At 42.7% G+C, this 12,499-nt stretch overlaps 1 protein-coding gene and 2 long non-coding RNA genes across 3 annotated transcripts in view; 2 read left to right on the forward strand and 1 right to left on the reverse strand.

Moving 5' to 3' along the window:
* Nucleotides 1-6,848, forward strand: part of LOC116686466 (uncharacterized) — a 31,734-nt gene extending 24,886 nt beyond the window's left edge. The window contains exon 4 of the long non-coding RNA XR_004331258.1: nucleotides 6,838-6,848. This is a non-coding gene — a long non-coding RNA (uncharacterized LOC116686466). The remainder of the gene's footprint in view (nucleotides 1-6,837) is intronic.
* The window catches only part of LOC116686465 (uncharacterized), a 20,062-nt gene extending 12,895 nt beyond the window's left edge, over nucleotides 1-7,167 (reverse strand). Inside the window, exons 1-2 of the long non-coding RNA XR_004331257.1 lie at nucleotides 7,157-7,167; nucleotides 1,827-1,836 (exon numbers count right to left, since the gene is read on the reverse strand). This is a non-coding gene — a long non-coding RNA (uncharacterized LOC116686465). The remainder of the gene's footprint in view (nucleotides 1-1,826; nucleotides 1,837-7,156) is intronic.
* LOC116686444 (oocyte zinc finger protein XlCOF7.1-like) overlaps nucleotides 1-12,499 on the forward strand; it is a 588,898-nt gene that overhangs the window by 90,952 nt on the left and 485,447 nt on the right. The window lies entirely within an intron of this gene.

The following is a 12,499-nucleotide window of genomic DNA, read 5'->3' on the forward strand; positions in this document are numbered from 1 at the left end:
AAGTTTTGGCAGTTTCCTCTACTCCTGGGCGATGGATATTGCGTCTTTCTTACTCCCAGTTGTGTTTGTCACTCGATTCATGATTCAGGATCCATTTGGGTTCGCACACGCCCCCGCCACTTTCCACCGCTAATGAATAACGGTTGTGTCTCAGGTACTGGTGTGTTGTGTCTGTTTATGCTTGTGATGATTTGTTCATATACAGGTGACTCTTGGAGGATCATCTTCAGCGTATCCAGGCCCTGTATTGACGCGTTTTGCCTGGGCTGGGTTGACCGCAATTTGGCAAATGATGATGTTTGCAACGGCAACAGTCACCTTCCTGGAGGATGGTGTGAGTCAAGGGCGGTGCGTCCCAATGAGTCCAATGTTATGGCGCTGTTCCACTTGACCAGGTGTTCCTGTTCCGACGACCAAGAAAGAGCTCTCTGTTCTTCGGGTATGTGGGGTACATCTGGGGGTTTTGTAACCACTTTATCCACTGTGGCTCCTCCTCACTTCTCTGCTTAAGCCAAAAGGTTCGATTTGAATGGTGCGTTAAATGTCAGGACTCTTTGAGTCGCTGTGAAGTCCTTTGTTAGTGTTCTCCCTCGTCACTAGCAGCCCCCCTAGTGGACCGTGGCCTTTGCCTTTCTGTATGTGGATCTTAGTAGTGTGGGCTGGTGCTGTACTCATGCAGCCGACCATGGAAACGGTGTTTGACTTCCGTGCCGCGACCTCCGTTCTTTTGGGAAAACTTTTAACCTTCCACTCAGCTTAATTACTTCCATCATTGAAAGGGGCTCTGGCACTCATTTGGGCTTTGCAGACTTTGAGGTTTATGTGGGGGAGGGGGGAGTCCGGGAGTGGTTTATACACATAATCATCCTGACTCTTTTCTCCATCATTCCATTCCAGATCCGGAATCAGCGACTTATGCGTTGGTATCTTTTCTCCAACCCTTTTCACTTTAGACATTCTGACATGTCAAATGAGCTGACAATACCGTGTCGGATGCCCATGTTCATACTGGTGAGCGTTTCAGTGTTTGTGGCAGTTTGGGATGTGGGTTGGAGTGTGAGGACTCCCCATCTTGAGGAGAGGGGTGTGACGGCCGCCTTCGCACTATGCCTCCTGATGTGCTCATTTTATTATGTCCTCTTTTTTTTGTGTGCAGGGGACTGAGAGTGGGCGGTGTGTCCTTGCCTGTGGCCGGGGGTGGGCGTGTGCCTACAGAAGCGATAAGGGCCGTGCCCTGCTGTAGCTCACCTCTCCCCTGGTCCTTTCAGAGCACACACCTTTGGGTATACTTTGTTTTGGTTTTGGGTGGTTTTAACGTTATTGGTGTAATTTAGTAATAATTCTCATTTTGCTTTCAAACTTGTTGTGTGAAACCTCCCTTCTTTGTTGCCCGTTTGAGCCAGGCTGTAACAACGACATGTATATTTTTACCTGTTTTTGGGGAAAGATTCACATAAGAACTGGAATCTGTGACTTCTCACAGAATCACAACTGAATCATATCGCTAATAAGTGTCAGAATCTTATTAACCTAGAGTCCCCATTTCCTGTCATTATAATCATATATGTATGTTTTAGGGCCCTACGGAGACAGCCATGTAAAATGTAGCCTTTGCCATATAAAGACATCTTTCCCCCCTGTTCACTGAATTGTCTCATCGTCTCGTCTCGTACAATTTGTCTGGTCCAGTATCTTTGCATAAAAATTCGCAAGGCTACTGTTATACTTTTATACTTTAAGTAAATTTTTCCAGCCCTGTACTTTGTTACTTTTCTTGATAAGAAAATTAATCAGTCCTTCCACTTTTAACCGAGTATTTGTAACACAAGTATCTTACTTTCTCTTAATCCGGAAATGTACTTTTGCCATCTCTGTCAAAAGACCAATTAGATTATTTTTCTAATTGTTTGAGCCCTTAGGCGACCGTTAGCTCTCCGATCATCAAGGGACACACTGCGGGATGTCCAAAGTTTACACAACCAATACTAGGATAATACTGACACGGGCTAATACTAAATCGGAAAAGCCTGTTTAAAAGTACCAGGGTGTCGGTAACCCAACAACACGTTGGAATTTATAATTGCTTTGGGCTTGAATGATTGTGGTGATTTTATAATACCCCTCCTTTAACGTGTGGTGTTGCAGTTAGTGTGATATAATGTTGCCAGTGGAAAAGAACACCAGACAAAGAAGTAGTCTATAAGTCCTTGTAATAAATTTATGTGCTTACATGACCTTGGTTTGTATCTTTTGGAATGTTGTGTTCTATGCGAAAATCACTGCTATGTAATAATCCCATATTTATTCCCTAGGGAATACCTATTCACTGAACCTTTGTTTATCTAGAAACCGCCCCGAACTCACCCACGCCAAACCCACCAGACTCATGTACATAACCACTACTTTTAGCGTGTATATAAAGGCATATCTCCACCAACTCCATGTAAATCTTACACTTTTGCGTGTAATAGAGCAGCTATCCCACCAGACTCCATGTAACTAATCACTACTTTAGCATGTAGAGCAGCCTATCGCCCTCCGACTCCATTACTATCACTAACTTTGAGCATGTAGAGAGCATCAATTCCTCCACCAGACTCCTTTAAATATCACGACTTTTAGCGTGGCATAGAGCACAATCTCCACATGAAATGGTGAATTAAGAGTTTATTCCAACCAGAACCAGAGGGGTGTGTTGAACTAGGACAGAATGAACCAAGACGCTTTTGGTAGTTTTTATTTAGGTTTCTGTCCCGCGTTGAATGAGCGTGTTTTACGATTATAAAGTAGTGCATTATTTACATGGATCTTGTGGAGATCTGCCGCTCTATACCGCTAAAGTAGTGATTATTTACATGGAGTCTGGTGGGTGGTCGACTGGCCTGTTGAAAGAGCTAAGATTCCAACAATGTTCTGAATACATGCTTATTTCCATCCGTCCTATTCGTCATATCGTCGTCTGGGGGGGGGGAGAGAAGAGAGCGCGCAGGAATGAGAAAAGCCCCAGCTGAAGTTTAATGGACTAAGCCTGCTCCCTTTGACCCGGACTGAGGGTTGAAACAGCGTCCATATTTCCCTTGTCGCTCGTTCTCCTCTTTTGAACTACCAAGTTCCCTCCTCTACTCTGCTATCGTTCTTCCAAACAGCCCAAATATCTCTTCAGTCAGCCGCATTTAGTCGCTGCCCACACCAACGCTCTCAGCATCTGGCGTTACACATTTTACATCTTTCTAACACACAAAGACCCTCTTCTAACACTGCTTTTCTGAAGAGACGCCAATCTTGGTCCAGGGGGGAGTTAGCCGCATCAGGACTACAGCTTCCGGTGGAGATCATTTGCGGTCAAAATAAAGTCCATAAGCCTCTTCTCAGATCAAAAAAATAAGAAAGATAAATGATTTAAATACACTATTTTTAAACTTAACGCGAATTAAATTTACAAGTATCAGCACATAATAACTTTAGGGAAACCTTACTATTTAAGTCAACTTATTTTGCAGAGTGACAAAAAACAATCCTTGTTTCAGGCTCTGAGAAAACATTAAACCAAATTCAGAATCGGAAGATTGTTTTATCAAAAAGCCGTGAGCCGCGACTGTAATTATTTATGTTTTACCTGTCCCTACCCCCGGGTCCAAAATTAATATTTAAATGATATGACTTTTTGTCCCCATTGAATATGTTTTTACATTCTGGCCCTTTAAAACGGGTAGTGATAATATGGAATAATAATAAAAAGGACCCCAGACTGTCACCCTGGTTTCCCTGACACTAGAGGGCCAAACAAATTTCAATTAAATTTAAAGCGACACAGAGTCATATTGCATCCTTACATCAACCCAAAATTACTATATTTTGGGCCAAGCGAAAGGGAAGCAACTTCCCACTACAAATAATTTCAATAAAGCATCAGCCAAAGGCAGCATTTACTGACCTAGAAAAATGTAATACCAGGTTTGAAATTTAAAAAGAACAATACTAATTTTAAAAAAATTTTATAGACCACATTTTAGACTCTTCAGAAACCTTTTAATTCAGAGTTAACAGGTCACACTTTCATCTCCCTTTATATTTCCACTGAACATCAAATGAATGTTGTATAATACTAGAATACAAACAGATGCTAGAAATGTTGAGTGCTTGTAATCGCCGCAGTCCCAGCGCACAGAGAGATCAGACCAGATTAATGATCACTGATACCATACAATTATTCGAAATCTGAAACCATCAACCAATATGTATGTGCACATCGTAAATGAAAATCTTAAATGAATAAATATTTAGTGATAAAAGATGGTGAATTTCTTTCTCTTTGTTTAAATGCTTTTTTTTCCCATTTGTTGAGTTTGGCTTTGCATGAGCCCCTGTGAGCTTCTTCCTCTATCCCTACAAGCTGCTCTTCCCTCAATGCTGCTACAGAGGTCCTCCTGCTCCTCTTTCATGTGTGGGGGGGCTCGGCTCCTGCTGTCCACACTGTCGCTACACTCCTGCTGCTCAGGTGAAACCTCTTCTTTAAACCATCAGCTGCTTACATAATGCAGCCGGGATATTTTCTCGGAGTTTGCACAGAGTGAGGAGGACAGTTAGACCTTGTACCACGGGTCCGCGACCCTAAAGTTAGACCCAACCGGTACGGACTGCATCTGGAATTTTTGGTCAAATGACATAGGGCCGCCCTCTTGGGCCACTACTGATAATGACCTACTCTGCTTTGGATTGCCAAGTTTTTTATGCATGCAGACACAAATTATTTAAGATTTTAGGCACGATTGGTGTCCGAGGTTAGAAACAGAGTTTACTCATTTCGAAGCTATTTTACTGACAATGTGGTGTAACACCAGAGGTTAACCTTTCCTTCCCGGTTTTGGAAGAGCGGTTTTTGTTTGCTGTGCTTAACATTGTGAGCTGTTGATTAGAGCTAATGTTGCTTTGAGTGAAGAAATCATGTCGTAGATCTGCCGACATTTAGCGAAGTTATGCGTGTCCTTTCCGTGTGTTGGTCTAATTCTTGTTTCTATGTTTGTTTTTTTGTGGCTTTTTATCTTATGTCTGAGTGAGTTGGTGTGGTTTAAAATGCAGGCTGTATTTTTAAATAAGCAGTTAATCACTGGACCCCAGCCCGCTGTTGAGGCGTATTCTTTGCAACTGATGCGGCATGACAGCACGGCGGAACCAGCCTCTGAAACAACTTTCCTCATACCTGCCTTACAATAGCTTGCGTGACTCAACCTTAACTCCAACCAACTCGCCACATTGTTCACAGAAAAAATAGCCAAACAAGCTGTTACTCGTGGTGATAGCAGTTTACTTTGAGCGGGGTGAGGAAAGGGTGGCTGGAGCATTACATTCATTTGACTTATTAGCCCAGCCCAGCGCTTTCAGAAGTCGCTTAGGCTAGTTTATATGTTACCATGGCAATGTTGCAAATAAAGTTCGGCCACGTTGAACCATTTGTTTTGAGTGAATGGAAAGGCCTTCTATCCATTGTTTTTTCTGATGGTTCATAGAGTTTCCAACCTGTCGAGTTCTCTGGCTTCTCTGGTCCACACTGGAGCTCCCTCCTCTGCTTCCGATGTCCACCAACACCACACAGCAGTAGACGGTTCCTCTCCTGTGTGTTGTTTCTGTATTTTGTAAATGGCTACTACGTCCTAAAAATTTCTACAGACGGGGCCGCGAAAGCCTTTCTCTCCTGTATGCTTTAACCTGTGTCTCTTCAGTTGAACCTTCGCCAATCGTTTATACACACTGAGCACTGAATGGTTTCTCTCCTGTGTGAGTCATCATGTTTCTCTGCAAGGGTCTGTCTTGTGCCATACCTTTGATCACAAACTGAGCACGAAAGCTTCTCTCCTGTGTGAGTTCTCAAGTGTCTCTTCAATTTTGAGGATGGTTTAAATCTTTTTCACACTCGAGCAGCTATATGGCATCTGCCCTGTTTGGATTCGCATGTGTTGTTCAAGCTTCCCTCCTCACTGTAAAAGATTCTTTACAGATTGGGCATCAGAAAGGCGTTTCTCCTGTATAGATCGCAGTGACACTTGAGATTTGAAGTATGGTTAAATCTTTTTCCACACTCGGAGCAGCATATGGCAGCTGCCCTGGTGGATTCGCATGTGTTGTTCAGTTGTTCCTCTCCGGAAAGATTGCCTTACAGACTGAGCCGCTTTAAAGGTTTCTCTACTGTAATAGTTCTCATGTGTGTCTGGAGATATTGCTTGCGACCAAATCCCCTCCCACACTCAGAAGCAGCTGAAGGTTTTTAATGTTTGAATCAGGTTTCAGAGCGTTTATTCTGACTGAGGTTCTCTGGTCTCCCTTCAATCACCTGTCTCAGTCCGCGATCAAAAAGGCTCCAGTCGGTCTTCAGTCTCTGGTTGTCAAGTTGATGTGAGTTCCTGGCTGGCTCGGTCCCTCCACATCGGGTCTCCATCAGCTTCTGGTTTCCATGTGTTGAGTTGGTCCTTTGATGAAGCTGTGGAAAGACTGAGCTTCCTCTCATCATCTTCAATCTTTACAGGGACAGGCGTGAATTTGGAACTGATATCACCTCCTCCTGCCGTGTGAGCTGAACTCCCTCCTGACTGATCCACAGTTCCCTCATGTTCCTCTTTAATGTGTGGGGGGGCCTCTGGTTCCTGCTGTCCACATGGGGCTACAGTCCGCTGCTCAGGATTACCTCGTCTTTAACCACTGACGCTGCTGAACTCTGCAGAACAGAATGAACAGAATTACGACCCAACTTCAAACCAATAAGAATGAGATTATTTGGCATCATCAAAATAGGAAAACTTACAAATTTAGTCTAACAACTGATAATTCATGCGAAGCTGATAGCTCTTGAACTCTTTAAACTGCCGCTGTGATTTGTTTACATCTGGCAAACCCCATCAGGGAAGTGGTCTCGCACGCTCTTCTTGAGAACTGGAAGTCTTCCAATCCTGCCCCCTTTTAGTTCCCCTACAGCCCGGTTTAACATTGTGCTTATTCTTACCTTCCTCTTCATCAACTTCACGAGTACTGGGAGCTTGGTGAGATCAAGCCCCTCCCGGCTTTGGACCTGCTCTCCCTCCTACGCTACACAGCTCCACTTTTAATGTGGGGGGGGGGCCCTTGGCCTTCCTCCTGGTCCACAATGGAGCACACCCCGCCACACCTCTTTACTAACATCTGTTTTTTGTTGTCCGGAGGCAAGCTGAAACAGACATGTTAATGTCATAAAATCGCGATCTCAGTTCACCCTGTTCTCATTTATTTTAAAATAAATTGGATATATATTTTTTTTAAAAAATTCCTGAAATGACGTGGTTTCTCATTTAATATTACGTCCAAAGCATCACAAACCTACTACTTCTCTGTAAGTTTGACATAGTTTTACAGAGTTCAAGGAATGTTATCATACGTAATTACCTATTAACCTAATTAGATTTGCAATTGGTGAAAAGTAAATAATATAATAGTACAGCTGAATCTTGCACACATTTCAATCAGGGTTTTGCACCAAACATATCATATTGTCTATTTTCAACCTCTTAATGTCTGCGTGTCAGACAGCAGGATGACGTCCCGTGGTGCTCGTGATGGTGCATTTGGGAGAATGATCGTTCACTGAAAGTGGCTCCTGTGAGTGAGCATCGAGCCATGGTGGGTGCAATAAATTGTCCAAGATGCAATGTAGTTTGGACACGTCCTCTCTCTCCACACCACCAACAGAGAGTCCAAGATCCCCCCCCACAACGTCCTGGCCTTGCGGATCAGTTGTTGAAGTCTGTGGCGTCCGCTACCCTCAGCCGCTGCCCCTTCAGGCAACAGCAAGAGGATAGCACTGGCCTCCCCCAACTCAAAACATCCTCTTCATTGTCCTGCAGAGTTGAAGGCCTCATCCTCCTTCAAAATAGAGACGCTTTGGCCCCTTCCTGTAGAGGCCTTTGAAGTGGTCTTGGCCCAGTCCAGTTTTAATTTCCACAAGTTGCACTTCCCATGTAGTTTGCTAGATGTAAACAGGGTCCTGCTGCTTGGCGCCAGTTAGATCCCCCCCCAGCGCTTAGTGTTTTGCCACGTTGACTGTAGATGGGTTGCCTCAATCAGCGATTTTTTAAAATTTTCCGTTCATACAACGCGCCGGGTTTTTTTGCACAGCGCATCTACCGCTCCGTAACGACTGTCTGTCTCATGTGCCATTCAAATTGTTCCCTTCACTCGGTGCAGCTTAGTTTCTAGATGTAGACATTCCCAGATGACAGAGTAACGGGAGGAAAACTCATCAGATAGCGTCAGGTCCATACGTCGGTCTCAAGTTTTTACCAGTTACTCAACATTTTGTCCCTCTGTTGTTATTGCAGACAACAGCTGCCCGTGCTAGTCGATGGTGGGTGCTAGTTATCTTCTGTTTAGCTCCCAGGTGCTAATGTCCTCTGCATCCGATGCAATGTTTGTATATATTGATTTGGTTAATGTGGTTGTGCCGCTACAATGACCCGTTCTCTACAGCCGTGCTGTGTTGGATCGCTCCCTCCCCTCTTACTCCTCCGGCGACCGTCTCGACACAGAGCGGCCGCCTGTTCCCCACTTCTGACATTTGTTACAGGTTTAACCGTTATGTTACACAGCTTTATATTTTTGTACGTATTAGGGGAAAACCTGTAATTTTACCCAGGTTTCCGTGGTAACTCTGCTATTGTGGACTGGACCCTGGCCAGACCTGCCCAGAGATGGTGTTTTGTGAAAATCCTTTAGCCGGATCGCGAGTTGTTCGACTGCAAGGCAATAATTCATCAAACACTGTTTGCTGCTAGGATAGAGTTCTCGTCTATCCCGCCACAGAACACAGTACAGCTGTGGGCAACAGCTCACACTGTCAGTACACCACCGTAAAGTACACACTACTCTACAGACAAACTCTCAGACCGCTGTTCTGCTAGAATAAATGTGTCTCTTTTATTCCCTCACAGATACCCTCAAAGCCAAGACTCAATAATACTGACGTGTTCGGGTCGTTCCCTGGTAAAAAGTACAGGGTTGGTTCCCAACACACACTGTGAATTTATAATTTGCTTTGCGCTAAATCAATTGTTTGATTTATAACCATCCTTAAGGGTGTTGTGTTTCAGTTAGTGTGAGTATAATTTTGCATTGGAAAAGGAACACCAGACAAAGAAGTATTTCCGATAATCCGTGTAATAATTCGGTGCCTTACATGACCTTGTTTTGGTATCTTTTGAATGTTGTGTTCTAATGCGAAAAATCCCGGCTATGTAATAATCACATATTTCGTCCGAAGGGAATACCTATCAATAGGAACCTTTGTGTATCTAGAAAACCCCCTAATCACCATCGCCAACCCCCCCAGCTCCATGTAATAACCCCTACTTTTCGCGTGTCCTAGGAAATGCATATCTCCACCAACTCCATGGGGGTTTTAAAAAAAATAAAAATTCACATACTTTTAGCGTGATCGGAAGCATATCTCCACCAACTCATGTAAATAATCATACTTTTAGCGTGCAAGATCAGCATATCCCACAGACTCCATGTAAATATCACTACTTAGCGTGTTATGAAAAGCATACTCCACCAGACTCCATGTAAATAACCTACGTTTACGTGTATAGGAATCATATCCCCCAACTCCAGGTAAATTCATCACTACGTTAGCTTGTATCGAACATATCTCACCATACTCCATGAAACTAATCCTACTTTTAGCGTGTATGAGCGCATATCTCCACATGTAAATGGGTGAATTAAGAGTTTATTCAACCAACCAAGTGGTTATTGTTGAACAGCGGAAAGATGAACCAAGACTGCTTTTGTTATTTTATTTAGTTTCTGTCCACTTTCAATGAAGATGGGTGTGTTTACGATGATAAAAGGAGTGATTATTTACATGGAGCTGTTGGGTGGCGACGGCCTGTAAGAGCGAAATTCCAACAGATGTTATGCATAATGCCTTATTCCATCCGTCCGAATCGTCATATCGTCGCTAGAGAGAGAGCCCATAAGGAGAGAAAGATTCCACTGAAGGTTAATGGATCTAACCTTCTCTTGGACCCGGAGCTGAGGGTTGAAAACAGCGTCCAGTGTTCCGTTGCGCCGCTCTCTCTTTGAACGACAAGTTCCTCGCTCGTACTCTGCATCGTTCTTTCACAACAGCCCCCATATCTCTTCAGCAGCCGCAGTTAGTCGCTGCTCCCCACGCTCTCAGCTCTGACTTTACCATTTTACCTCTTTTCCAACACAACAAGACCCTCCTCTGTACACTGCTTTCGAGAGAACCCCTCTTGGTCACAGATGGTAAGTTGCACCGGTCAAGACTAAAAAACAAAAAAACAGCTCCGTTGCCGATCATTGCTGATTTTCAAAATAAAAGGTCCTGAAAGGTTACTGTACAGTTAAATACAACTATTTTTAAATTAAAAGAGCCGATACCTTTACCGTACAGCACTAAATAACTTTAGGAAAACACCTCTACTTTTTACATATTTAACAAACTAGTTTTGCAGAATGACAAATATTTTCAGGGCTCTGAGAAAACATAAACCAAATTCAGACGATGATGGAATTTTGATTGAATAAAAAAGCGTGGAAGCAGAGACGTCGTATTTAGTTCACCTGTTCCCTACCCAGGCCAGTGTCCAAAATTAATATCCTTATTATATGATATAACCTTTTGTAACAGGATGAATTCTATTTTTACATTTTTTACATGCGATTACATACGTACATTGGGAGTAATTACTCATAAAGGACCCCGAATGTCCTCTAATTGTTTCTACACTAAGGGCAACAACAAGAAAATGTGTACACATAAATTCCTTAATATCAAAGTTTTCTGCAGTTTTACCAGTGACTTTTCATACTTTTATATTAAATTTAAAATGTACTTAAAGTACCAAACAAACACGCCACAACAAACGCCTACATCACCACAAATATATATTGGACCACTCAAAAGTAGAATTCCGACACCACAGAAAAAAAAAAATGGAATTTCCAATGACATCAAGTGTATCTTTACATGAACCGAGAAAGTCAGACAGGTTTGAAATTATTAAAAATGGAACACTACTAATTTAAAAAAAATGTTTATAACACATTTTTAGGACGCGCAGAACCTTTTCATAGCAGAGTTAACAGGTAACACGTTCTCTTCACGTTATATTTCCACTGACCTACAATAGAATGTGTATAAAATAAAATTCAAAAGATTGCTAGACATGAAAAATCCTTGTAAATCCAGCCTCAGTCCCAGCACACGAGAGAATGAAGTACAAGATGAGTGATCTGGCCGATACCATACAGATTATTAGAAGATATAAAACATCCCCAATATTTAAACCAACAGTATGTATGAAATCTTTAATAATAATACTTTATTATAAAAGATGGTGAATGTTCTTAACTCTTTTGTTTAAATGCTTTGTTTCCAGTGGTTGAATTTGTTCCTTTGATGAAGCTGTGGATCTTCTCTCTCCTCCACCCTTGAAGCTGCTCTCCCTCTGACTGCCCAGAGGTCCTCCTGCTCCCTCTTTATGTGTGGGGCTCGTGATCCTGCTGGTCCCCAGTGGAGCTACACTACTGCTGCTCAGAGTGAACCCTTCTTAACCCTCTGAACCCTGATGCCATTTTTACCGTTTATTGGTCCCGTCTGGATTTAATTATATACTTGTAAAACATCAACCCTGTTTCTACTAGTCCAGATATCAACATCATTTTTTTCAGGGACAAACTGGGTTAGTAGAATATTTGGGTCAATGAGGTCCCTTGAATTTTAAAAATGGGTGTAGGAAACCCTTGAGACAGATAATACAACGAACATGAACTTCCAGATATGTATTAATATCACGTTAAGCAAGTCAAACTCACTGACAAACTTAGCAGAACCAACTTGGTCCACACAGTCCTCCAAACGCGGAAGTGGAAACAAATCAGGCTTCGTCAGTAGGTTCACTTTGTGAAGATCAGTACACGGTCTGAACGTACCATCAGGCTTCTTTACAAGCAAACATGGAGAGGACCAACTAGAGGCACACGCTCTGGGAGTCACACCACAGTGTGTGCGCCTGCAACACTGTGTGTCAGACAGCGTGGTCAGCAACACCGGGGCCCCGCAGGGGACTGTCCTCTCTCCCTTCCTCTTCACCATCTACACCACAGACTTCAACTACTACACAGAGTCCTGTAGGGCTGCACGATTATGGCCAAAATGATAATCACGATTATTTTGATCAGTATTTTGATCACGATTATTTGTTGATTTTAACCAAAATTCATTTTATTGTCACATAGGCTGTTTATAACTTCTTTCACATCTATATTATGTTACAATCTTATTATGTTGAAGTTGTATGTTATATAGACACACAGCTGTGATAAATGTAATTGAAAATTAGCTATCTGAAATAAATAGCGTAGGATATATATTTATTTTTAAATGTATCTCTGAGAAAGCTCTTGACTTTCAACAATAACTGATTAAAAGAGCTGGGGGGGGGGGGGG

Source organism: Etheostoma spectabile, unplaced genomic scaffold (assembly GCF_008692095.1).
Source record: "Etheostoma spectabile isolate EspeVRDwgs_2016 unplaced genomic scaffold, UIUC_Espe_1.0 scaffold378, whole genome shotgun sequence".
In the NCBI taxonomy this organism is placed as follows: domain Eukaryota; kingdom Metazoa; phylum Chordata; class Actinopteri; order Perciformes; family Percidae; genus Etheostoma; species Etheostoma spectabile.